The 27,260-nt window shown below is 45.1% G+C and overlaps 1 protein-coding gene across 1 annotated transcript in view; it reads right to left on the bottom strand.

The window, feature by feature from the left end:
• HELB (DNA helicase B) overlaps positions 1 to 23,233 on the bottom strand; it is a 56,150-nt gene extending 32,917 nt beyond the window's left edge. The window contains exon 1 of the mRNA XM_070622007.1: positions 23,040 to 23,233. The gene's annotated coding sequence lies outside the window, so the exon portion shown is untranslated. The remainder of the gene's footprint in view (positions 1 to 23,039) is intronic.
• Between the last annotated feature and the right edge of the window lie 4,027 nt (positions 23,234 to 27,260).

The raw sequence follows: 27,260 nt of genomic DNA, 5'->3' as shown, positions 1-27,260 counted from the left end.
TATTCCTATTTATCAAATGAAGGTTTTTATGTACATGAAAAGAAATACAAACATTAAAAAAAAGAAGTTAAGAAAAACTCCCAGTATTAAACTTGAAAAGGAAATATCAACATGAGCTTGTGATTTCTTAAAATATACATTCTAGCTCTGTCTACTGAAAGAGCCTGATAGCAACGTCCCCCCGGGAGCTCTGATCATGTCTGCCACCCTAATCTTGGTTTTGGAACACCATTTCTCTTTAAAAGCGATGGAGGCTTCTTGAGAAATAGCTGATCCCACCTCTGGGACAGGGAAAGCGCCAGGTGAGTCTGGGACTTCTTATTCCCCAAGGCAAGGAAGCACTCAAAAACGAATGGCGTTGTGATAGAAGGAGTCAGGAGCCAGCTTGAAGGGCTTCCCCCTAGCCGAATTTAGGGAGATTCCGGTGTCAAAAAGAATAGTGACTGCAGTCAACTGTAACACACTGAGTAAATAGAAACTGATGTGTCTACTGTGATACTCACTGAAAAAAAAGATTTAAAGGAAGAAAGAAAAAAATAGGAAAGGAAGAATAGACTATCAGTTAAGAAATTTAAGAATAAAACTGTGAAAATATAAAACACTACTTTGTAACCCCCAGTGTAATAACTGATTCAAGTGAGGACCACCCAAGGATCCTGAGACCTCAAGTGAGAGGTCATTGGGAAAACGATAGTCTCAGAGCTAGAAAGACTACAGATCGCAAGGGGAAAATGTACCTTTAAAATGGAGATAGTTGGGGGCCGGCCCCGTGGCCGAGTGGTTAAGTTTGTGCGCTCCGCTGCAGGCGGCCCAGTGTTTCGTCAGTTCGAATCCTGGGCGCGGACATGGCACTGCTCATCAAACCACGCTGAGGCGGCGTCCCACATAACACAACTAGAAGGACCCACAACTAAGAATATACAACTATGGAGGCTGGCCCCGTGGCCGAGTGGTTAGGTTCGCGCGCTCCGCTGCAGGCGACCCAGTGTTTCGTTGGTTCGAGTCCTGGGCGCGGACATGGCACTACTCATCAGACCACGCTGAGGCAGCGTCCCACATGCCACAACTAGAAGAACCCACAACAAAGAATACACAACTATGTACCCGGGGGCTTTGGGGAGAAAAAGGAAAAAATAAAATCTAAAAAAAATAAAAATAAAAAAAAATGGAGATAGTTGTCATTCACCCCTTATTCAGGTTATCAAACTTAGCGTCATTAATGGGACAAACTGATGTTGTATGTCTCGTGCAATATGATGTACATAAGATCAGTACGAAGTATTCTTGCCAAAAATACTTAACCTGATTTTAATCCAGGCTCCAGGCCAGCATTGTCCAATGGAAATATAATGAGAACCACACAGGTAATTTAAAAGTTTCTATGGGCCGTCCCGTGGCCAAGTGGTTAAGTTCACACACTCTGCTTGGGCAGCCCCGGGTTTCAATGGTTCGGATCCTGGGCGCGGACATGGCGCCACTTGTCAGGCCGTGCTGAGGCGGCATCCCACATGCCACAACTAGAAGGACCCACAACTAAAACATACAACTATGTATACCGGGGGGCTTTGGGGAGAAAAAGGAAAAAATAAAACCTTAAAAAAAAAAAGTTTCCAGTAGCCACACTTAAAAAAAAGAAACAGGTCATATGAATTTTAGTGATACATTTTATTTAATCCAATATATCCAAAATATTATTATTTCAACATGGCAATCAATATAAAAATTATTAATGAAATATTTTCATGCTTGTTTTCATCCTGAGTCTCTGAAATGGGGGGTGTGTTTTATCTTTACAGCACACTTTAATTTGAACTCGCCATGTTTCAAGTGCCAATAACCACATGTGGCTGGGGACCACCAAACTGGCCAGCACAGTTCTAGACCCAATTTCCAGTTTTCCCAAAATCCAAGGAATTAGGAACAAACTAAATAATACCATGAGGAAACAGAAAGATCTAGAACAGAGGTCAGAAAACTATTTTGGGGGCCAGGCCAGTGGCATAGTGGTTAAGGTTGTGTGCTCGGCTTCAGCAGCCCAGGGCTCGCAGGTTCAGATCCCAGGCACAGACCCATACACCGCTCATCAAGCTATGCTGTGGTGGCATCCCACATACAAAATAGAGGGAGATTGGCACAGATGTTAGCTCAGGGCCAATCTTCCTCACCAAAACAAAAAAAAAAAAAAGGAAAGAAAGAAAGAAAAAGAAAACTTCTTTTGTAAAGGGCCAGATAGTAAATATTTTGGGTGTTGCAGGCATAATTCCCCCTCCTCCTCCACTTTCTCCTCCTCCTCTTCCTCCTTCTCCTCCTCTTTTTCCTTTTTATTCTTTTTCTCCTTTTAATAATCCTTTAAAAATGCAAAAACTATTCTTAGCTCTAGGGTTGTGTAAAAACAAGCCACAATTTGCCCACACCTAATCTAGTATGTGGATCATTTGACAGGACAACTAACTTGGATTTTTCCAAAAAGTCAATGTCATGGGAACAAAGGGCAGGAAGGAACAAAGGGGGTCCAGGATGGACAGAGTCTGGAGTTAAGAGCGTGAGGAGCGGGTATGAGCTGAGGCTGGAGAGAGAAGCAGGTGGAGCCAGGACTCACAGTGATTCGGAAGGCCACAGTAAGGTCACTGAGAAGCCACTGAAGGTTTTAAACACAGGCTTAACCGTTTTTTTTCTGAAAGCGTGATTGTTCATCTCACATAAACCAGGCTCTCATTTCAATGTTCACTTGAAACCTATCTAGGAAATGCTTTTTAAATAAATCAATTAATCTGAATCATGAAGCAAAGAATTTCAGTATATCATTCATATTGCTTCTCACACAGAAAGTTTTTTTCCTATGTTACATATAATGTGTTTTCTGGTTATTTGAAATACATTTGTTTCAGCACGCCTGGAGGTATCAGGACGGGTGACACACTGTGAAGTTATCATTAGTAAAACCTACACATTTTATTGGGAGAGCAGGGAGGGAATGAGGTTTTGTGGCCCGTGTAATCAATGTGATGAGGTAAAGCACACAATTAAGGTGTAGTCGAGATAATGATGGTTTCGCAGTTACATGAAAGCACTTCAAATTAATTTATCCTGATGAATGTTTAAATTAGCATTCTGTCTGTTTTGTTGTTAAAGTGGGATCCAAAAGGGAATGGCAGAATTAAGACAAGAAGTGTTAAATAATAGGATTACTAAAGAGATTGGTAATTACATACAGAGCAGAAATTATACTAAAAATGTGTTAGCTTTCATTCAGTCGACAGATATGCATATGTGTGGCAGGTAGTACTGTTGTCCCCTGATACCTGGCTCCCCTCTCCTTCTGGGCGCACAGTAGGACTGTAGCTACTTGAAGTGAGTCTTGGCCACCTCACTTGATTTGGCCAATGAAACAAAGGTAACACGTCACTTCAGGGTGGAAGCGCTTAATTTCAGGCGCTCACCTCCCCACTCCAGTTGCTCTTTGCCTTGGTGACTGTGGGAACGTGAGGTGCAACAATGAGCCATTGGATAATGGACAACTGCCCTGGAGAGTTACCTTGACCTGCAGGAGGCTTTGAATAAATGAAAATAAATCTTTGTTGCGTTAACCCACGAAGACCATGGAGTTGTCTCCCATGTCAACAGAACCTAGCCGATCCTTCCTGACACAATACGGATCGTGCATTAGACAGTTGTGTTTGGTGGGTACAGCGAGAGACATAAGGAAGCAGTAATGGCCCTTGCCAACAAGTTTCTGTAATTTAATTAAAATATGTAGATTGGGAGTTAATGGAACAAGGGAATGGAAAATTGCACTGGAGGCCTGATTCAGAGGACCTTTGAATGCCAAAACACTGCGATAGCATTATGGGGTTCCAAAATGGATTTAAGGAGGCATAGAGCGCTACCCACAAAGAGCTGACATCTGGTTCCATAATTCTCTAACCAGGAATCCAGACTCCTGGTAGGCAGATGGTGATACACCAGAAAGGGATGAAAAGACTCAAGAGAAAAGGCTTTTTGGAGTATGCAATTGATTCATATTATGTTATTTAATACATTCTTTTTATATTTAAAAAAATAAAGATATATTAAATAGAATGAAAAATTGGCATATATTTTTAAGGCAAAAGATCAAACTTAAAAGTAATTTCACCTTTGGGAGGACAGGTTGAGCAATACCTGAAGACCCCAGGAGGCATTTATGTCTCTTCTGTGCCGTGGGCACTTCAGTGGAAATGTTGATGTAATTAGTCGACACTGATGCTACGCCCTGGTCTCTAAATGTTACACTCAAAGGAGCGGCCCCAGTCACCTTGACTGCCGTTCAATTTAGTTTGCATTATTACATAAGTTTTTACTCAAGCTAAAATATTTATAAGATTGAATCCATGCCCTTATATTTCTGTTTCAGTATATGAGTTTTTAAGTCATAGGAGAGCATGTTGATAAAAAATTGTTGTCTTCTTAAATCTATTTTCTAGAAGCTCCTTTCCTAAAAAAAACCTGCCAGATCGAGGTGAGCACATCAATTCTGCTCCCACAGAAAGATGCTGCTGGGGATGGGTCCCTAGTTAGCCATAATTGGTCCTTATTTGCTAAGCATTTGATGAAAATTATTATTAATATTATTATTATTATTTTGAGGAAGATTAGCCCTGAGCTAACTATTGCCAATCCTCCTCTTTTTGCTGAGGAAGACTGGCCCTGAGCTAACATCCATGCCCATCTTCCTCTACTTTATATGTGGGACGCCTACCACAGCATGGCTTGCCAAGTGGTGCCATGTCTGCACCCGGGATCCGAACTGGCAAACCCCGGGCTGTGGAGAAGCGAAACATGCAAACTTAACCGCTGCACCACCGGGCTGGCCCCTGATGACAATTATTGATCTCATCTTATACAATAAGCGAAAAAAAGCAGCAAAAGTTTGGAAAGTATTAGTAAGAAGAAGCAAATGATAACAACACTTGTATTCAGTCAATATCTATTTCAGGACAGTTACTATTGTGGGTCCTGGAGAAGAACAGTGGACAAAAGAAACCTAGCCCCTGGATGTTCTAGTGGGAGGAGGGAGTCAAAGAGCAAGAAAATATAAATATCAGTGATGATGAGTACTAGGAGCAAAAATAAAAGAGAATGGAGGGAAAGAGGGATAGAGAAGCACTGGAGTAGAGATTTGTTATTCAGCTGTGGTGACTGATGGAAACAGAAGCAGAGATGTTATTAAACTGACATTGATAAGACAGGATGTTATGTCAGCTATAGGATGAATTATTGAACAGAAGGAATGCAAATCAGGGAACCAGTGAAAAGTGTTATGTTTATGCAATATTGCCATGATCCGCAATAGACGAAGAAGATTGACTTCACGGAATAGAGGTACATGGAGAGCTTCACAAGGTCAGTGTTCTTGCCGAAGTCAAACTGCTTCAGATGAGCGGGAATGTTTTCCTGGGTTTATTTTAAATGGCTGGAAAATTCCACTCATTTGCGGAAAAATTCCATGTACAACATCTGCTTTTGGCCAAGGACAAAAAACATCCCCAGCTTTTGATGCATTGGAGAAAAGTAAGATATAAAGACCTGGGTTGGAATGGTAAGGAGCAAAACTGGAAGGGATGGCTGAAGGAGAGGCAAGAAGTAGAATGCAGAAAGAGAATCACACTAAGGAGAAAGGAAGCAGACGCCCGCCAGGAGAGAAAAGAATCTGGAAATTCTCTTTAAAAAAAGAAAGCCATAATGCTGTAATAACACCTCATTTCACCAAATGGTAGATTTCACTAAGGAATGCAAAATCTCTGAAATTCCGTTTTTGGTAGAAGAAAACAGAATTTGGAGAGTGCAAAGAGAATGCTTTCACACTCAGAAAATAGAACATTTGCATATTTTTAACTTTTTCCTGAAAATATAAACAATAATAATGGCTAATTTTTGAGTGTTTCCACCGTGCCAATCATGGAGTACTTCCTGTGAATTCACTCATTTGCTCTTCACGACAGTACCTGAAGTAGGCACCATTAAAACGCCCATTTTACTTATGAGGAAACTTCGAGCGAGGGTAAAATGACCAGCTTAAGGCCGGAAGTGGCTGAGCCAGGATGTGAACCCAGGGAGTCTGGCTCCAATACCAACGCTTTTTGCTGCTCCATGTTCAGGCACAGCTCTGAGCTCTCAGGAACTGTGCACACACCCAGGACACACTGGGTGTGTGGGGGACAAGGGGGTGAAGCAAATTCCTCTGTGATTTGTTGCCTCTCTCTTTTTTGTTTGAGATTTGTAAAACATACACACACTTCTTTGAGATCTTAGAACAGATTTAAAACAATTGTAAAGATACCTACAACAGGATGTCATCAATAAGTGACAAATAACTCAAATTGCACGGAGCTTCTTATTTTTCACACAGCCGCTGGGTCAATCTGTAAGAACTCTATACTCAGGGGTCTAAGATTAATAGCACACGTGGGAGACATGCGTGCTCTCTACCTCTTTCCTGGCTGGCTCTGTTTTGGAGACATTATTGTTGGCTGACATCTTCCCCATTATATTTGACCATGACTTCATATTTTGAGAAAAACTACTTCTTAACAGTTCCCACACTGCTCCTGAAAAAAGCTGCACCTATTATCTCTTTGCTAAATCATATCATTGCTAAATGACGGGGTTAAGCACAGGCTTTGAGGCATTTCTGTGGTGGGGAATCCACCTAAAAAGATGAGACTCAGATATCAGTACCTCTAATTAACCCCTAAGCTGTGTCTATGCTTCCTCCTCCTCTAGAATATCTCCTTGATGGCCCCTTCATTACCGCATCACACTCAGAGCCATTCTTATGGGATGCAGTGCTGCACAAATGTTTTTTGCAGGGCCTCTGTCTGTATAAACAATTTAAGCAACCCTAAATCAGCATGCCAGTGCCATTCTGACAGCCCAATCTCACACAACCCTTTAAAAAAAAATACTGCATTACCCAGTGGGCGTGATTGACTGGCCAGGGCACCCTCCCGGAAGCAGGGCTTGGCCACACAGCCCCGGGATGACTTCATAGGCATCAGTCATGGAGCAACTTAAGATATCTGGTCAACTCCGTTCATTGACAGCAGGTGGGAGAGCATCCTGGAAAGAGAGAAGCTGCAACTGAGCCCACATGGGGCCCCAGTTCTTGCTTGGAGTGCCCCATCCAGATGGATGCCAATCCAATCTCAGTGGGTCCCAAGTACCAGAGAGGGTCTAAGAAGACCTGAGGAGGTCACTTCAAAGAGTGAGACCCTCCACTGCCTGGGGCCCTTATTAGGAGCTCTGATTGCCCGAGTCTAAGAGTCACACCCACATCTTATTCTGTACCCTTCTCACCTAGCTTATGACAGCGTCCTCATGGTTGGCCTCAAAACCTCCACCTTCTCTCTTTTTGTGTCGGTTATCCTCCAAGAACAAACATATTATTAAGATTTTGCTGTCTTACTTTGCACCAGTTTCATGTTGCACCAGATACTAAGACATATGAACGCCACTGCTGTGCCCTCGGTTAGATTCTGGATCCAATCCCCTCTCATCAGGAACACTACTCCAGGAATTCTCCCCTCTCTCCTGTATCATTCATTTTTCTCTCTCTCCTGAATTATTTCCATCAGAAACATGCCATCTTCACAATCCTTTCTTTGTCCTCACATCCCCCACCAGCCGCCATCCCATTTCTTTGCTCTCCTGCAGAACACCGCTGGAAGGGGTATCTGCACTTATTCATGCCCCGTTCCTCTCCTCCAGGGCTGACCTGGGCCTTAGTTCAGGTTGTGCCCTGCACAAAGGCATTCGGCAGAGGGCGCACGGGCAGAGGCTGAAAGCTAGTCGGTTCTTTGCTTGCCAAGCAGAATGCTTGACACAGGCCTTTGTCATCCTTGAGGAAGAAAGAAGATTTTGAAATCCATCTACCCAGAGGCACCACCCTTTCCAGCTGGCCAACCTGAAGCAGGCTCCTTGTCCCAATTTGCACAAAGGTCCTCTATGTGCTGATTGCCCTGTTCCCCTGGGCTTTGTTAACCCACTGCAGTCAGACTTCTACCCTCATTGTTCTCCTGAAATTCCTCTGGTCCAAGGTCACCAGTGACCCCCACATGGCTAAATCCAATGTTTAGTGTAGTCATTTCCTATTGCCGCTGTAACAAATTACCACAAACTTCGTGTTTAAAATGACACAAATTTATCATCACGCAGTCCTGGAGGTCAGAAGTTCAAAACGGGTCCAGTCAGACTGATTTCCTTCTGGAGGCTGTCGGGGACAAGTCTTTCCTTGCCACTAATCTCTCCAACCTATGCTTCATCGTCACGTCTCCTTCTCTGCCTCTGACTAGGAACCTCTTGCCTCCCTCTTATAAAGACACTGTGATTACATTGGACCTGCCTGGACAGTCCAGAATAATCTTCCCATCTCAAGATGCTCAACGTAATCATGTCTACAAAGTCCCTCTTGCGTGTAAAGTAACATGTTCCCAATTCTGGGGATGAGGACGTGAGCGTCTTTGGGGGGTCCTTACTCAGCCCACCACAGTTACTTCTCAGTTGTCCTCCTACTTGACTCATCAGCAGTATTTGACGCACGTGATCTCTCCGTCTGCCTTGAGACATTGTTGTCCCTTGGTTTCTGGGACGCCACAATCTCTTGGTTGCCCTCCTTTCTCATGGCTACTGCTGCTCAGTCGTCTCCCTGGCTGGTCTCGCTATTCCCCCGACCACTTGGCCTTTGGGCTCCTCTTCTCTGTCTAGACCCCCTCCTTTCAGTCTCATGTCTTTAAATATCATCTATCTCCTGTGATTCTTAAATTTGTATTAGTGTCTGTACCTCTCTTTTGAACTACAAACTTGGATTTCCAACTGCCTGCTCAACACCTCCATTTAGATCTCGATAGACATTTAAAACATAACGTGGCCAAATATGGCTTCCTGACCTTTCTGCCTCCTCGGGTCTGTACCACATACAGTCTTTCCCATCTCGGTTGACAACAACTTCATCCTTTTGGCTGCTCTAGCCAAACTCTTTGGATCCATCCCGACTCCTCTCTGTCTCTGATATCTCAGATCCAATCCATCAGTAAACCCCACTGGGTCTACCTTCAAAATACAATAGTCTCCCCTTATCTGCTGTTTCACTCTCCACAGTTTCAGTTACCTGCAGTCAACCGTCGTCCGAAAATGTTAAATGGAAAATTCCAGAAATAAACAATTCATAAGTTTTAAATTGCATGCCATTCTGTGTGGTGTGATGAAATCTTGTGCTGTCCCAGCTCCGTCCTGCCCAGGACACGACTCATCCCTTCGTCCAGTGGACCCACGCTGTAGACGCCACCTGCCCATCAGTCTCTTGGTAGCCATCTCAGTCATCAGATGACTGTCACGATATTGCAGTGCTTGTGTTCATGTCACCTTTATTTTACTTAGTAATGGCCCCAAAGTGCAAGAGCAGTGAAGCTGGCAATTCAGATATGCCAAAGAGAAGCCATAAAGTGCTTCCTTTAAGTGAAAAGGTGAAAGTTCTCAACTGAATAAGGAAAGAAAAAAAATCGTATGCTGAGGTTACTAAGATCTACGGTAATTTTTATTACAGTATATTATTATAATTGTTCTATTTTATTATTAGTTATTGCTGTTCATCTCTTACTGTGCCTAGCTTATAAATCAAACTTTATCATAGGTATGTATGTAGAGAAAAAAACATAGTATATATGGGGTTCGGTACTAGCCATGGTTTCAAGCATCCACAGGGGCTCTTGGAACGTACCCCTGTGGATAAGGGGGGATGACCGTACCCAAAATTAAGCCACCTCCTGCCGTCTCCTCTGCTTTCACTAGTCCCATCTCTGTGCCAGCTTGTTGCAATAGCCTCCTAACTCATCCCCTGCTTCCCATTTTGCATCCTGAGCCTTTTCTCAACAGAGCAGTCATGGTGATCCTTTTAAAACAGGTCTTAGTATCTTCTTCCTTTGCTCAAAGCCCTGCCACGGCCCCACATCACACTGGGTGAAAGCCAAGCCTGAGAATTCCTACGCGCTCTTCCGCCCATCACTCACGCAACAGTCTCTCCTCCTGCTTCCCCCGTTGCTCATTCTGTGTCAGCTACGCTGTTCCCTTTCTTGCTCCTTGAACCCTTCAGACATGCTTCTACCTTAGGGCCCTTGTGCTGTCTGCTCCCTCTGTCTGGAATAGTCTCGCCCAGGTGTCTGCGTGGCTACCTCCCTCACTGTCTTTGAGCCTGTGCTCAAACATTATCTTCTCAATGGGGCTTTCCCTGTCCGCTCTGCCAAAGGCCCTTGGTGGGAAGGGAACCACTAGAGCCTTTTGAAAGTGATTGCGTAGTGTCTCCTAAAATATATCGACACATCCTTTAATATAGCGCCTCCATTTTGGAGAGCCTCTCCCATAGAAAGCATAGAAGCACCACTGTGTGAGCCTAAATTTATATGGACGGGGGCCAGCCCTGTGGCCGAGTAGTTAAGTTCACACGCTCTGCTTAGGTGGCCCAGGGTTCGCAGGTTCAGATCCTGGGCGTGGACATGGCACTGCTCATCAAGCCACGCTGTGGCAGCATCTCATACAAAATAGAGGAAGATTGGCACAGATGTTAGCTCAGGGCCAATCTTCTTCACTAAAAGGCAAAAGCAACTTGAAGAATAAGTCCATAAAAAAAAGAAAAGAAAATTTATATGGCTATTTGTTGCACCATTTTTCATAGGCTAGAAAGCAACTAGAAACAATCTGTTCATCAATAGAAAAGTGGTTGTATAAATACCACATCTTCCTTGTCCATTCGTCCCTTGATGGGCACCTAGGTTGCTTCCAAGTCTTGGCTATTGAGAATAATGCTGCAATGAACATAGGGATGTAAGTATCTTTATGCCTTTGTGTTTTCAAGTTCTTTGGATAAATACCCAGCAGTGGGATAGCTGAAACATATGGTAGATCTATCCTTAATTTTCTGAGGATACTCCATACTGCTTTCCATAGTGGCTGCACCAGTTTGCACTCCCACCAGCAGTGAACAAGGGTTCCCTTCTCTCCACATCCTCTCCAACATTTGCTGTTTCCTGTCTTGTTAATTATAGCCATTCTGACTGGAGTGAGGTGATACCTCATTGTAGTTTTGATTTGCATTTCCTTGATAGCTAATGATGATGAGCATCTTTTCATATGCCTGTTGGCCACCCCTATATCTTCTTTGGAGAAATCTCTCTTCGGATCCTTTGCCCATTTCTTAATTGGATTGTTGGTTTTTTTGTTGTTGAGCTGTATTAGTTCTTTGTATATTTTGGATATTAACCCCTTATCTGATATATGGTTTGCAAATATCTTCTCCCAATTGTTAGGATGTCTTTTCATTTTGTTGATGTGGTATTTATACACGATGGACTACTACTCAGCCATAAGAAATGATGAAATCTGGCCATTTGCGACATGGATGGACCTTGAGGGTATTATGCTGAGTGAAATAAGTCAGAGGGAGAAAGTCAAATACCATATGATCTCACTCATAAGTAGAAGATAAAAACAATGACAAACACATAGCATCGGATATTGGGTTGGTGGTTACCGTAGGGGAAGAGGGGAGAGGGGAGAGCAAAAGGGGTGACTAGGCTCACATGTGAGGGAATGCGCTATAATTAGTTTTCAGGTGGTGAACATGATGTAATCTACACAGAATTCGAAATACATTATGATGTAGATCTGAAAGTAAATTAATTAATTTAAAAAAAGAGAAGTGGTTGAATTAACGATAGTAAATCATATTAAAGAACATTATGCAGCTATTAGAAAGAAGTAAGTTAGATACATGGTTCTAAGCTGAAGGATGGCAATGCTGCATAATTAAGTGAAAGCGCCACATTGCAGAGTAATGGGTAAAGTATTATCACATTTTTGAAAAACAAAAACAAAACAAAAATCCACAGAACTGTTTTAAGACCACAGGAAAAGTGTAGCTGGATACACACTAAGTTGTTAATGTCAGCTACCTAAAAGGTTTGGGAATAGAACAGAAAAACAATTTACTTTTTCTCGAAATACCTTTGTATTGTTTCATTCACTAAAATGTGCACATGATAGTTCTTATTTCTTTAAACTGCCAACAACTCCATAACAACTTGCTTCCTATGACCTCATCAGCCCATTTCATTCATTCCAGCATTTGCTGATCTCCCACGTGTGTCAGGCACTATGCCAGATGCAGAGTTACAGGACGGACAGAGCGTGGTGGGGGTGGAGGGAGGCAGGTGTGCTTGTGTTATGTCCAATATGTATTTGGATTTTTAAAAAACTGAATGATTTGCCCCATTTAAAAATCAGAAGACTTCACATTAAAATTTTAGGCTTCTCTTAAATTGAGAATATCTGGCAATACTGGGCCTTCCTTCCCTTGAAGCAAGAGTCTGCTGAAGCTCAGTACCTGGCGCACCTTTCAGCAAGGCCTGCTGTCTCCAATCGGTCCTGGCCTTTGCTGCCCCTGCTAGTGGCATGTGTCTCCTCTCACTGGTTTCTCTCCCGTGGGCATCAACTCTCTGACTGCCGGCCTCCACTAAGGCAGGAGGTGGAGGCAAAGGAGGTGATGAGTGCAAGAGATGTTGAGTGGACAGACTCGAGAGGGCTCAGTGACCACTTGAGGGTGGGGGACAAGGAGACTTGGATGGGTAATGATGTCACTATCTAAGACACGGAACACAGGCCGAGAACACAGTTTGTGAGGGAATGATGGAAAAGAAGTTTCAGTTTTGGACAATTTGAGGTGTCTGTAGAACATCTGGAAAAGATTTCTAGATAGCAGTTGAATATACAGATGCTAGGGAAATGGTCAGAACTAAAGATAAAGATTTGGGAGTCAAAGAGGTTGTTTTCATGGTCATTGAAATAGTGATAGTGGATGAGATAGTATAGGGAGCATGAGAGGGAGTGAACTGGGAGGAGAGTAGAGGGAGGCTCCAGGAAAGAAGGCAGAGAAGGAGCAGCCAGGAGAAGAGGAGACAGCCAAGTGGGAAAACCGTCATGGAAGCTAAGGACCTACAAGAGTTTCCCAGGAGAAACCAGTTTGTCTACTAGACAAACATCACAGAGCGTCCTATCACGTCCTTCAGAACCTGATCTTAGACACATACAGGAGTCCTGGCCCACCTCCCAGCTGTGTCACAGGCTTAGCGTGGGACCTTATGCACGGCTTTGTAGTCTGGGCTGGGGAGCTACATCTGTAAGGAAGGAGGCTGGACCAGGCGATTGATCCCTACGGTCTTTGAAGTACTAACATCCTAGGAGTCTTAGAAGCCTCCTCCTCCAGCAGGTTATCACTACTACCTGTCCTTCCTGAAGCCGTGCAGCTGTAAGTGTGTGCGTGTGCGTGTTTCAATCACTTCTACATACAGAATAGTAACCGAGGCTAGATTCTGTCAGTTCTGCCTACATTGAAAGAGGAAGCAAGCAACTGCTTTCTGAGCAAAGGATTTAAAGAAGACCCTCTTGATAACTTTCCCCATTTCATAGATCAATTGGAAGATACTCATGAATTTTCATCCTTTGAAGTTACTTCCAGAAGTAAATTCATATTACAAAAACAATGCGTTACGAAGGGACCAGTTGTTTTCTGGCAACCTGCATCAACCACTTCTTAGAGGGAGGACCTCCCCCCTGGTTTCTAATGTTTTGTTTTATTAACTAGATTATGAGTTTCTTAATGGGGAAGCCTTTCTCCTACATAGTAGGCCCTCAATAAATGTGTATGGAAATGAACGTGTGTCTCAAATCACAGAATGTTCATGTTTATCAATTGGATTAAGAATGGATGTCTCCACTCAATTAGAAAAATGTTACATTTAAGAAGCAGAATTTCAAGTGATCTCTAACAAGAAAATGAGCCTTAGGGAAGAGGAAATGTCATAGGAAAAATGTGTGGAAAGTGGCAGATTCTGGAATAAGAGAATTGGATCGTTATGCAAGTTGAAAGACCGCAAGATCAAGGATGCAGATTACAATGGTGACAGTGTGTGGAGTTAAACAGTTATTAATCTACGACCACACATGAGATGTTGCACAGCCTCTTTCAGCTGTTAGCATCTGCTGCATTGCTTGCATGGGCGACCACGTCTCCTGCAGGACAGGAGAGAGGATCTGTCACCCTGACTGCTCTAGGTTCCATGGCAGAATCTTCCCCTCCAGGGCGAGCTTTATTTGGCTCACCTTCAGTTAGTCAATCCCCTGTGTGACGAGCACCCACATTTGATTTTTTTTTTTTAGATTGGCACCTGAGCTAACATGTGTTGCCAATCTTTTTTTTTTCTTCTTCTCCCCAAAGCCGCCCAGTACCTAGTTGTATATTCTAGTTGTACGTCCTTTCTGGTTGTGTTATGTGGGATGCCATCTCAGCATGGCCCTATGGGCGGTGCCATGTCCATGCCCAGGATCCAAACCAGAAAAATCCTGGGCCACTGAAGCGGAGCATGCGGACTTAACCACTCAGCCTCGGGTCCGGCCCCCACATTTGATTCTTGTAAGCTCACCATACCCCTTCCCCATCAAATCCCCTCTGACAGCTTCCTGATAAGGACCAAAGCCGCTTTTCGAGCATCAGGTTCACATGCGATGGCACTTAGAGTTGCTAGGTAAAATACAGGACACCAGTTAATTTGAATTTCAGATAAACAACAAATAATTTTTAACATACTTATGTCCCAGAGTGTCCTGTATTTTTATTTGCCAAATCTGACAACCCCGCACTTTGCATTCCGTGACGTTTCTGACTCCCACATTACAACCACCCCCTCCAGGGCCAGGGCTTTTGCGCCTCTGCTGCCCTCTACTGGCCACAGTTGGTCACTGGGAAAGGCGCGGTAGCTTGGGTCTGTAACAACGTGGGGAAATGGGAACCAAGCTGTCCACTGAGCAAACATTCACTGAACACAATGTTACTAAGTTCCAGGCCCTGTGCTGAGCTAGCGACCAATTCCATGCCCTCGAGGAACTCCCCGCTAGAAGATGAGAGAGATTTGTACAGAAAATATACTGGATTAAGTCAGAAGTCTCAAAGAAAAATGTTCTGGCCTAAAATCCATCACTGACAAGTCATTCAACTCTGAAGTCACTTAGACTTCTGGGACTTCCGTTTTCTCATCAAAATAGAGTATAGACAGCAGAAAGGAAAAGATTACTCTTTGAAAAACGCAGTGGACTTCATCTTGGAGAGAGAATCCTTTCGGAAAACCCTTGGCTCTGCAAAGCCAAGACCCAGAGCCTAGCAAGGACGAGAAAAATTAAACATAAGTAAATAAAAGTGTTATAGATAAAAGGGAAAAGGGCATTGTTCTTGGAGGACTGATTTAGGGAAGGGGCTGGGGGCAGAGGGTTGGGGGTCTTAAAGAATGGTGGATTGAGGGGCCAGCCCGGTGGCGCAGCGGTTAAGTGTACACATTCCGCTTCTCGGCGGCCCAGGGTTCATGGGTTCTGTCGACGAAAATAATCCATAACCAATCTATAAATGAAAATTTGGGTGAGTTTATTCTGAGTTTAAATTTTAGGATTATAACCCGGGAGAGTCTTTCCACAAAGGAACAGAGCACTCCAAAGAAGTGGGGGTATAAGGGTGGTTATATACCCTCAAAGAGGGTGTTTCACATATGATTGAAATGTCCCTCCCACAATAGTCACAAGATTGCCCTGTCGGCACAGCGCTTGATGGACACAGCAGGTAGTGGGTCTGCTATCTCAGTGGGCGTAGCAGGAGGCAAGTCTATTGTCTCGAGCTGGGCGGTCACAGGTGAGCACAGCAATCGGTTTCTAGACTAAGGAAAGATGCTTAATCCTTAAGGAGACGCCAATGTTGGGAGGGGGAGGGAAGTTGCACCTTTATCTCAAGGGCCTTTTGCTCTTGCCATAGGGAATCTCTAAAGCAGATACACAATACATGCTCAACGGCCTCGGTCAGGCCCTTTTGGAAAGAAAAGGTCAGGCCGAATTAGGTTTACACCAAAATGGCTTCCTCATATATTCCAATATATCCTATTACTTGCCATTTTTTATTTGACTGTTCGGATCCTGGGTTCAGACATGGCACCGCTTGGCAAAAGGCACACTGTGGTAGGCGTCCCACGTATAAAGTAGAGGAGGATGGGCATGGATGTTAGCTCAGAGCCAGCCTTCCTCAGCAAAAAGAGGAGGATTGACAGTAGTTAGCTCAGGGCTAATCTTCCTCAAAAAAAAAAAAAAAAAAGAATGGAGGAGCAAGGAGCAAGGTGAAGAGGTTTGTGGTAAATGGAGCACTCTAGCACCACGGCAGCTGGTCAGGCCAAGGAGGCCAGGAGAAGACCAGCGGGGGTGAGGGAAAGTCTGATATCTGAGTCTAAAGTTTCTTATTTTGCTTAGTAATTCTACTCTATTTCCTTCGAGCCTTTGACAAAGCAAGTTACAGACAACAGTGCTGGGCTCATAGGGTCTTAGGAATAAAAGGCTGGAGCTGTGCAGCCAAATTAGAGTGAAGGGGTTCAGAGAGAGCTGGAGCACCCGGGAAGGGGAGGAAGGAGGTGACGGACAGAGGGGAGTAAGGAGAAGAGTGGAGCACCGGTAGTGACAGATGACAACAGGCCACGCAAACATCCTCCCGGGAACAGCAGACAGCAGACAGCATTGGGCGGTGACTGTATTTCCCGCAGTTACACTGCATACGGGCCTGAGATATTTTATTTGTAAAGGAGGACCACAGAAGGTTGGAGCATTCTGTGACTCTTGAGGCTCATATAAAACCGGGTTGTTGCTAATCTGTGAGATCCTATGCAGCTCCAACAGTCTATGGTTCCAATATGTGCTCCAACAGAAAGAGAAATGACACACTAAATGAGCACGGAGAAATGGGAGACACGTGTCAACTGCTGGGAGCCTGGAGGGACTTCCTGACACGTGTGTTACACCTGACGCTCGTCCACGAGCTTGTTAAAGGGTTCTCTCCTCTCCCCAGTTGCTCAAGCTGAAACCCAGAGGCATCCTCAACTCCAGCCTCTTTCCTCCCCACCCACCCCAGCAATTTCCCAAGAAGCTCTCTGATTCTACCTCCTGAAAATGTGCTTGCTCTGTCCACTTCTCTCCATCTCCTCTGGACCACCCCCGTCCAAGCCGTCACTCTCTCTTCCTGAACAGCCTCCTAAAACGTCTTGCTCACTCTCTTATTGTGTTTCTCTGATCCTTTCTCCACAACGCAGTGTGAGTCATCCTAAAAATGAATCCCATAAAAACTTTCTCGTTGCCCATGCATTAAAACATGATTCAAAGGTTCTTTCTCAGCTGGCTTGTGCCTACCTCCTGAGTTTGTCTTCTCTCCCTCCATGGCCCTCGTTCACATCGCTCCAGGCTCCAGCCACACTGAACTTTGCACACTTCATCCATGCATTGGGCTCTCTCTCGCTTTAGGTCTTTGTGCAGGTACAACTTCCTCAAAGGAGCCTTCCCTGACTCTCTCCTAGAGGGAAAGTCTCTCGTTCTGTAGAGACACTTCTCCTAGTGATAATAAGGACAATGAGTGAAATTACAGTGCCCACTCAGCCAGGCCCTGGGCTGAGCTCTTCAAGTGTGACAGCATTTAAGCGCTCCTATTCCATACTTTCCATATCAAAGAAATCAGAACATTTCATTTAATTTGCTCTTTTAATCATCTAATCCTCTCATTATAATGTGGATTCCAAAAATCAAGGACTCTCTGTCTTCACTCTTGGAGCTCCAGCATCTAGCACAATGACTGTAATTCAAGCTAAGCCTTAAACATGGATGAGACTTTACTATCTAAAATCAGGAAAAGTGCTTTCTAGATAGAGTCAGAGTTGGAAATTGGCAGGATGTGTTTAGAGAGAGGAGAATAATTTGCTGTGGCTGAAACAGAGGGTACACAGGAGGTAGGTTAGACGCTTACAGAGGAGGCAGGCCATGGACGACCACTCCTAGGGAATTTGGATCAACAGAAATTCTTAATTTTATTGCACTAAAATGCATCAATTTATGTTTATGAAAAGGCACTGCCAAAAGAGTGAAAGGCAAGCCACAGAGTCAGAAAGATTTTCACAACAAATAAAACCAGCCTAAGACTTATAACCGAATATATACAGCACTTCTACAACTGGGAATTCACGTGCAAAAGAATTAAGTTGGATCCCTATCGCAAAACATATACAAAAATTAACTCAAAATGGATCATAGACCCAAAAGTAAGAGCTGAAAAAAATAAAACTCTTAGAAGAAACACTAGGAGTAAATCTTCATGACATTGCATTAGGCACTGCTTTCTTAGATATGACACAAAAAACACAAGTAACAAAAGAAAAAACAGAGAAATTGGACTCTATTAAAATGAAAAACTTTCATGCTTCACTGGATGTCATCAAGAAAGTAAAAAGACAACACACAGAATGGAAAAAAATTTTTTGCAAATTATGCATCAGGTAAGGGACTGGTATCCAGAATATATAAAAAACTTTACAACTAAAAATAAAAGACAAACAACCCAACTTAAAAATGGACAAAGGATTTGAATAGACATTTCTCCAAAGAAGACATAAAAATGGCCAATTAGCACCTAAAAAGATGTTCAAAAGATGTGCTAAGTCATTAGGGAAATGTAAGTCAAAACTAATTAGATACCACTTCATACCTACTAAGTTGGCCTTAAAAAACAAACAAAACTTGGGCTGGCCCAGTGGTGTAGCAGTTAAGTTCGCACATCCTGTTTCGGCGGCCTGGGGTTTGCTGGTTCAGATCCCGGATGTGGACCTATGCACCGCTTGTCAAGCCATGCTGTGGCAGGCGTCCCACATGTAAAGTAGAGGAAGATGGGCACGATGTTAGCTTAGGGCCAGTCTTCCTCAAAAAACAAAACAAAACAGAAAATAACAAGTATTGGCAAGGATGAGGAGAAATTGAACCCTTATACACTGCTGGTGGGCTTGTAAAATGGTGCAACCACTTTGAAAAACAGCCTGCCAGTTCCACTTCTGGGTATACACCCAAGAGAACTGAAAACACCTCTATAGAAAAACCTGTACATTAATGTTCATAGCAGCATGATTCATAACAGCCAAAAAGTGGGGCAGTGACTGCTAATGTGTATGGGTTTTATTTTAGAGCTGGTAAAACATTCTAAAATTGATTGTGGTAACGGTTGCACAGATCTAGGAATAGACTAAAAAATAAATTGTGCACTTTAAATGGGTGAATTGTCTGATACATGAGTTATATCGCAATGAAGCTACTGAAAAATTGAACCCGCCCCCCAAAAGCATGGACATGATTACAATCAGAGTCATGTGGTATTTTCCTTTGGGGTAAGGTTGGAGACCCTGACTAGGAAAGGGCTTGTGGGGGCTTCTCAGGTGTTAACAATACCCTATTTTTGGGTGTGGATGGTAGTTACATGGGTGTTTGTTTTTGTGATGACCTGTGAAGCCGTGCACTTATGCACGTACAGCTTGTACGTGTGCTTTATATCACAATAAAAAAGTGTTACAAAGTATACTAGGCAAATACTAATTTAAATAAGATGGAAAGGATGGGATGACAGTCTGACTCGGCCATTGCATGCCTGCCAGTTACCAGCAGTGTGCACCAGACATGGTAGCTCATCTCTTTAGCCTCAGTTTCTTCACCTGCGAACAGGGATCCTACTGTGCCTCTATCGTAGGTCTGAATATTTAACTGCTAGAAACGACCTCCCCATTTGCTCAGAACCTTACAGGACTTTCACATGATCTTAACACCAAAAAATGACCTGAGAAAATGCCCACTTCCTGACCACCAGCGAATCCTTCCTTCCATGCCCGATGTGGCGCAAAAGGCCCAGGAGCATGAAGACGTGGAAGAGACTCACACTGGGGGCAGGACGGGACCCTTTCTGGTGGGGACAGGAATGAGGCCTTCTCAGCTGAGTCCAAACAGAGACAAGATTGGGGCTGGCCTTCAAGCACCAAAGGGCAACTACCTCTAATGCAACAGGAGAAATGTATGTCCCTAAATCTCCGAGCCATGAGGATCAATCTCTGTTAATATCCAAAGAAAATAATTGAACCCTCCATCTTATATAATTCAGAAATTCCAGTACCTGTATGATATTTATCAGGGTATAGGGACGAGGCGAGTAGCTTGCCTCGTCACCTCTTCCCGTGCTCCATTCTCCATCCTCTAGCTGTCTTGTTTCTTCTCTTGTCTGTGTCTGCCCTCTCTCTCTGAAACTTTGCCCTTAGCTTAGGCGCAGCTCTCCCTCTTTCCCAAAGCACTGATAACACAAGCCTGCTCCATCTGGTGGCAAATAAGGGTTTATTAAAGACTTGGGGATCAGGGGTCAATAAGCACAAAACAAACCATTTAAATTAAACATCAGGCATACCATCATATTTTAATGATGGCCCTGGCCATCCTCAAGACAGCAGGTACATTAGTAGCCACTTACCAGCTGTGCCTTGTAGGGGAGGAAGACATTTCCTCTTCCCAAATTGGGGTTCGTCTGGCCAGAGAACGAATTAAATTCACATGAGACAGAATAGCAAGAAAAAATTAAACAAAGCTTTATGAGGAACCATGGCCCGGGGCCTTTCTTCCCGAAGGAAGAAAGGACACCGAAGAAGTGGGGTGCACAGAGTGGTTACATACCCCCAAACAGGGTGTTTCACATGTGATTGAAATGTCCCTCCCACAATAGTCACAAGATTGTCCTGTCGGCACAGCGCTTGATGGACACAGCAGGCAGTGGGTCTGCTATCTCCGTGGGCGTAGCAGGAGGCAAGTCTATTGTCCGGAGCTGGGCGGTCACAGGTGAGCCGCAGCAATCAGTTCCTAGCCTAAGGAAAGATGCTTAATCCTTAAAGAAATGCCAACGTTGGGAGGGGGAGGGAAGTTAGTTACAGGAGGGTACCAGACAAGCACAATAAAATGCAGATTTAAGTCCTTGCCTTTGGCATTGATTAAGAGTTTCTAGAGAGAAGGTCATCTCCTTCTTCCTGGTACAGAGAGGGAGGCACCTTTTACAGATAGAGATTTACCTTACAAGTGTAAATGTGTCCTAACAAAGGACAAATTCCATTCCTCCTTCCCTGTCCCAATTTATCAAAAGCAATCAGCCTCAAATAATCCTGATGCCAAAGAGACATATCTTGGGGTGGCCAATTTCAGGTCCCTACAGCCTCCTTGGGTGAGTTACTTAACCCATCTATCAGTCTTAGTTTCCTCTCTGTAAAATTGGGGTATGAGTAAATTGCCTCCCGGTTCCTGTGAGGACTGAATCAGCAATATATTTGAGTACTTAGAATAGCTCCCGGCATCGTAAATGACACCAATAGCTGCAGTAGTAGAAGGAGAAGGAGAAAGGAGAGGAGATGTTGAGAAGAAGGAGAGGGGAGAAGGAAGAGGGAGAGAAGGGGGAGCAGGGGAGAGGCGGGGAAGTAGTCCTATATTCTATCTCCTGCTTGCTGACATATTCCAGAGGTCCATTTCCTCCCCACTGCATCCCTTCTCCCATCTATTCCCTCCCTTGAATTTAGAATTCCAAGTCCCCAGCTGCAAAGGAAAACAGCCAGCATTTCTGTTTCTCTACTATGTAGAGCACTTTACCTTCCTTTTCCTCAATCCCGCCCACTGGGTATCATCCTGGACCTTCTCTGATTTCATGTCCAAAAGATTCCTAAACAAAGGACCCTCAGCTCTAGAGTCAGGAGCTCTGTCTTTGAAGAACTGACAGAAACTCTGAAGATGGGGTTTTCTCTAAGCCAGTTGGAAGTCAAAGGACTTCTGCTCACCCCCCCACCGCAGGGGAAAGGCCAGCAGGCGTTTACTCCTCCCTTTCCAGAACAACCTATCTGTATTGCAGTTTCAAAAAATTCTGTATTCACCCTTTGGCACGTTCGTACCTGCATTTATTTATTCAACAAATAATGTACTGAATGTATTTTGCACCAGACACTCTGCTAGGGAATGGGGAGCAGACGTGTACCTGGAGCTCTCCGGAGCTTCCAGCTGAGTCCGGGAGTCAATAATTAATCAAATAATCGCCTCTGTTAAATTAATTAAACAAGGAGGCCATTAGACTGAGGGGGCTCTAACGCTGCAGTGGCAGTAAGCAAACCAAAATGCAAGTTGTAAATGCCTCAGGGTGACGAAACTGAAAGCTGAAGACAGCCGGTCACAAACAACCCCCTAGGCTTCAAGCTCGCGCCCATGGACCATTTCCTTTCTTGGCCTCCGCCCTTTCTCTATATATAGTCTCTCCCCAGCTCGGTCTGCCCAACACTCCAAAACACTCCTGGCTTGGCGCTGCCCGATTCCAAGGGGTTTTTGCTTAAATAAAATCTTAAAAAATTTTATATGCCTCAGTTTACCTTTTAACACCAGAAAAGCAATGCAAAATTGCAGTAGTGAAAAGTGCTGCAAAGGAGAAATATTTGGAGCCAAAAGGGAACTCAAAACAGAGGTTGGACCTCATCCGAGAGGTCAGGGAAGGTTTTCTCTGAGGAAAGGGTTGAGCCAAAGCCTGGAGCGGCCCCCTGGGGCTGTCCCGGGAGCAGCAGAGGGCACCCTGCCTGCAGGGCGAGCGCTCCAGGCGAGGGCGTTGACGTTGCTGCCCGCACACGCGCACGCGGGGCAGCAGGTGGGAAGGAGAGCAGAGCTGGGGAGCGGCGCCGCTGCAGGCCGGATCCCTCCAAGAATTCTGCCCGAATCAGCTCAGCGTGGGCAAAAAGGCAAGCTGAGGCAGCAGGGCCTTCCCCAGTCCCGTGACCGTGGAGGGTTGCACAAAAGTGGTGTGACCAGCCCGAATACCCAAACCGCCGTGCAGTACGTGCACGCACATGCTAAGCTCACAAACATAGATACATTCTCCCTGACACTGTGGAGAAAGGGCCGCGCCCACGTGCGTCATGCCAAGGGGAGGCTTCTGTACCAGACCGAGACGCTTCATGGACTTCCCCAGAGCTGACTGGACAGATTCCTCGCAGCCCACTCCATCAGGAAAACGTCCTTTAACTAACTCCTCCCTTGTGCTCCCACAGCACTTGGTCTGTCGATGCACTTACCTCGTGGCATTTAATAGTTTGTTGATGTCTCTCTGTTTCCTAGAAGGTTGACAGGCAGTGTAATCTCAGTGTTTCACCCTTCTGTGCTGTTACATATTCAGTGTTGCTAAGAACAACACTTTCCCTTAAAAACAGAATCTTGATACTGGAGAGGAAGAAGACAGTTCCTCTGCCCTCTAGGTCCTTGTGCTGGTCTAGGAATTAAAGTGACATGAAACAGAATAACAGGAGAAAAATCAAACACAGCTTTATAACATGCATACATGGGAGACACCCAGGAAAACTGAGCGACTGGACAGAATGGCGGAAGCTGCCACCTTAACTACCATCTTCAGCTGAGGACAAAGAAGGATGTCTTGGGTGGTAGTTTGGGCCTTCAAAGGGGAGGAAAGCAATTCACATGGAGATGGAAAAGCAAATGTTTGGTAGACAGAACTTTGATAAGAGTGGGCTTAGCAAGGATCATCTCAGTCTATGGATACCCAGAGTTATCCATAGTGATGGCCTGTCCTGGGGACGGGCCTTTATCTTAAATTCTTTTAGGCAGTTAGGGCGAAGGTCAAAGTTTCTTTCAGCATCTTTTGTTCTCAAAAATAATCAAGGCAAAGAGACACATTTTGGGCTAGCCAATTCTGATCCCCCGCAATACCATGGCTGCTTTGCAGGCCAGGCAGGAATATTGCGTTGGAGGGAGTAACCCAAATATTAAAGTATGATGTCCATGCTATGTGTATTGGTACTGCATTAAGAGGCTACCAATTCTTAGTAAAATCAGCTTCTCCCCCTTTGCCTCCCCTTATTTAAATCTCTGCGGTATTAGGCAGATCAAGATGACCAGTAAGAATACACCGTTAATTTTGCAACTGAGGTTAAGTGAAAATAAGTGTGGTAAAGAAATAAAGCTTTAGAACAACAGGTCTTTGGGGTGATCTAGAAACATATTTGAAATGAACTAATTAAATATTAACCTTATCTGAGGATGTTAACCTAAAAATATGGAAGAAACGTTCATAAAAATTCAGTGATCTGAATTCTTAATTTGCAAAATTAAATGTCATGTTCAATTTTGTTTTTTACACAAACATGAATATTGACATTATCCGTAACAGCAGAAAGAACTGGCAATCATACAGTGCTTCGAGGCTTGTGTGACATGGCAGAATTTCAGTTTCCGTTAAGTAAACAACAAATGACTTTAAAAATTAAACACAGAGCTGAATTTTTCATCAAGAACTGATTTACTAAGTGCCTGCACCGTTTCTTCCTAGAATGTACAGAAAGTGACCCCTTGTGGAATTCTGACGAAGTCTTTCTCCAGTGTTTTTCGATTGCTGTCTAGATGCTTCGGGTCTGCTGTGTGCATCATGCTCAGCTGTGGGGACAAAGACATGACTGGAAAGTGGGGTTTGGTATGGCTGAGAGGCAAACAGCTATAGAAAAGACTGAGCAGAGCTGTGAGAGGGAAAGTTGGAAGTGGTGTATCTGGCAAGGGGCTGGGGGAGAGATGGCTGGGCGGCTGCACAGGGGAGGGTAGAAGTGGAGACGAGATCCAGAAAGAGATTCTGGAGCAGTATGGCACCTTCTGGAAACTGTCGGTGGTTTCCTTTGGCGAGGCAGAGCACTTACAGGCGAGAGTGGATAAGGTGGAAAAGTAGGCAAGGACCCTTATCCTACTCGACAGTGTCCCCAAACTGTGTTCCTCAGATATTAACAGAGTCGCACAAATACTGCACAAAACCACACTGAGAATATCAGGATGAATGGGGCCTTGCGCAGGCATGGGAGACTCCTTAAAATGGGCCTCTTCAATCCGCAGACCTCAGAAAGACCAGGTCAGGGAGAATAGAGGATGAGTCGAGTCAGGAAGTAAACATACTTCCTAGGCATGAGAGGAGTGGAGATCGTGCAGCTGGCCCAGATGCTGCGAATATGGACAGAGGGAGGTGCCAGTGGGACGAAAAAAGGTCCTAGTTAACACTACCAGCTGCTGGGAGGCAGCCTGTGCAGGTGAGATCCTACAAATGCCCACAGGGCCTGGGTAGCAGTTACCTTTAAATAACATCACTTGAGCAGCACCAGGATCATTACCGTTTACTGAGTCATTTATACATGCCGGGAACTGTGCTTTTTCTGTGTTATTTTAATCCTCACAATAAGCCCACTGTGTATATTTATTATTAGTCTCATGTGCAGATGAGGAAACAGCCTTGCAGAGGTTAACTGGTCTGCCCCAAGTCCATCAGCTAGCCAGCGAGTGGCTGCTCCATGCTGCTCTGGTCCAGTGGGCCTGGAAGCCAGCACCGTGGAGTCATCAGAAAGCAGAGGGTGGTTAGAGCCAGGATAGCAAATGAGTTCCTGGAGGGGGGTTGCGAGAGGGGGGAGGGAGAGGGCCCAGGCGGAAGCCCAGAGGATGCCAACGTCTGAGGGACGGTAGAGGAGGAGGGGAAAGCAGAGAGGGAGAGGGAGGGAGGGGTCAAAAAGGCAGAAAGATAACCAAGAGAGAGCCATATCCCGGAAGGGAGAGAGAGCGAGCCAGCGCCTCCCCAGAAGCGGGTAGAATTCAACGACAACGTCAGACACTGCGGAGAAATCAAGTGTGGAAAGTCTAAGAGTTGATCGCGATCACGAGGGTTGGCAGTTGGGAGGCCACTGATTATCTGAGAGAGAAACCTTAGTGGAAAGGAGGGCAAACCCTTCACTGAAGGAGCTGAGGAACGCAGGGAAGAGGCAGCAGCGAGGTAGGCAGCGCGAGAAGGGCGTGAAACCTGCTTCTCAGAGAGCCCGGCTGAAAGGAGCGGGACACCAGAGAGGATGCCAGTGAAGAAGGGGCCTTCGCCCTGAGTACTGAAGATGTATTCTATGAAGGGTTCTATGTTGGGCAGAAGCGGGCACGGAAAATAAGAGGTGGAAGGTAAAGTGGAAAGGATAAGTGACAGTGAGGAGAGAAAGGGATCCGGAGCACAGAAGAGAAGGGCCGAGAAGAGAGGCAGAGGAAAGGAGGGGAGGAGGGGAGGCACGCTCCTGGGTCTGTCCTCAGCAGAGGACGAGGGGTGAAGCCCAGCGCCTGCCTTGTCCCTCTGAGTAGAAATCGGGGACAGCGGCTCCGAGTCAGAGGACAGAAGAGAAGGAGGCTCGAGGAGAAGCCTTCTGACAACTGCTGTTGGGTACGGCGGTGGCAGACGACCTGAGACCAGCACACAGACAGCAAGGCAGCAGAGGGGGGCCGGCTGATGCGGAGACCGTGGGTGTGCAGTGGCACACGTCAGCCTGGCGGAGACCGTGGGTGTGCAGTGGCACACGTCAGCACGGCCATGCACCTGACTTTCCAGGGCTTGGGCACAGGAGCAGAGGACGCAGATCACAGGAACTAGAGAGGAGCCAAACCGCTGTTTGCAAATCAGTCGTTTCCTATTTTCCTGCCGTATCTGAGAAGAAACTGACGATGCTGCCAAGATTTTTGAAAAAGGGAAGTGAAGCCTGGAGATGGGGGGTGGGGACAGTGTCCCGTAGACTGACAGAAAAGGGAGAAATTGCCAGTCCGAAGATCTTGATGCTGGGTAAAAGGTAAGAGGGATGGGCAATTGTGGTCCAAGGGGGAAGCACTAGCCGTTCAGTGAGAACGCCTGTGTGCTGGGCGCCATGCGGGGCACCATGCGAAGGGTGTCCTAGATATTATTTTATTTAACCTTGCAGTAGATCTATAAAGTTAATATTACTCTCCACATTTTACAGGTGGAGAAACTGAGGCTCAGAGACAGCAGCTAACTTGCGCAGTGTCAGGCAGCTGGTGGATCCGCCCCACAGCTTGTTCAACAATCACAAGGCCGGGATTGAGAGGCTGAGGGTTGAGTAATGAAAGGATGGGGGCAGCGGACTCAGGAGGGAGCTGTTCTCCTAGACTGGGTTGGAGGGTCGGTGAGATGGCGAGCTGGATGGAGACGGTCTGACACATGAGTGATGGTTACTGCACCATGGTGGCTTGGAGTGGGGATAAAGATACCAGCCGAAGGAGGAAACTGCATATACAGAGCAAGAGTGCTGAGGACGGAGAGTGAAATAGCCAGATTGCATGACATTGGTAACATTTTGGTACAGGGCTGGGTGAGGCTGACTATGTGATTTGTAGGGCCCAGTGAAAATGAAAATGTGGGGGCCTTCGTTCAAATATACTGCTGTTAAAGGTACTAAAATATAAAAAGACTTTCCTTTTTTCTACGGCCT

Source organism: Equus przewalskii, chromosome 5 (assembly GCF_037783145.1).
Source record: "Equus przewalskii isolate Varuska chromosome 5, EquPr2, whole genome shotgun sequence".
In the NCBI taxonomy this organism is placed as follows: domain Eukaryota; kingdom Metazoa; phylum Chordata; class Mammalia; order Perissodactyla; family Equidae; genus Equus; species Equus przewalskii.
The sequence above is the reverse complement of the archived record's forward strand: the minus strand, read 5'-3'. Positions and strand labels throughout refer to the sequence as shown.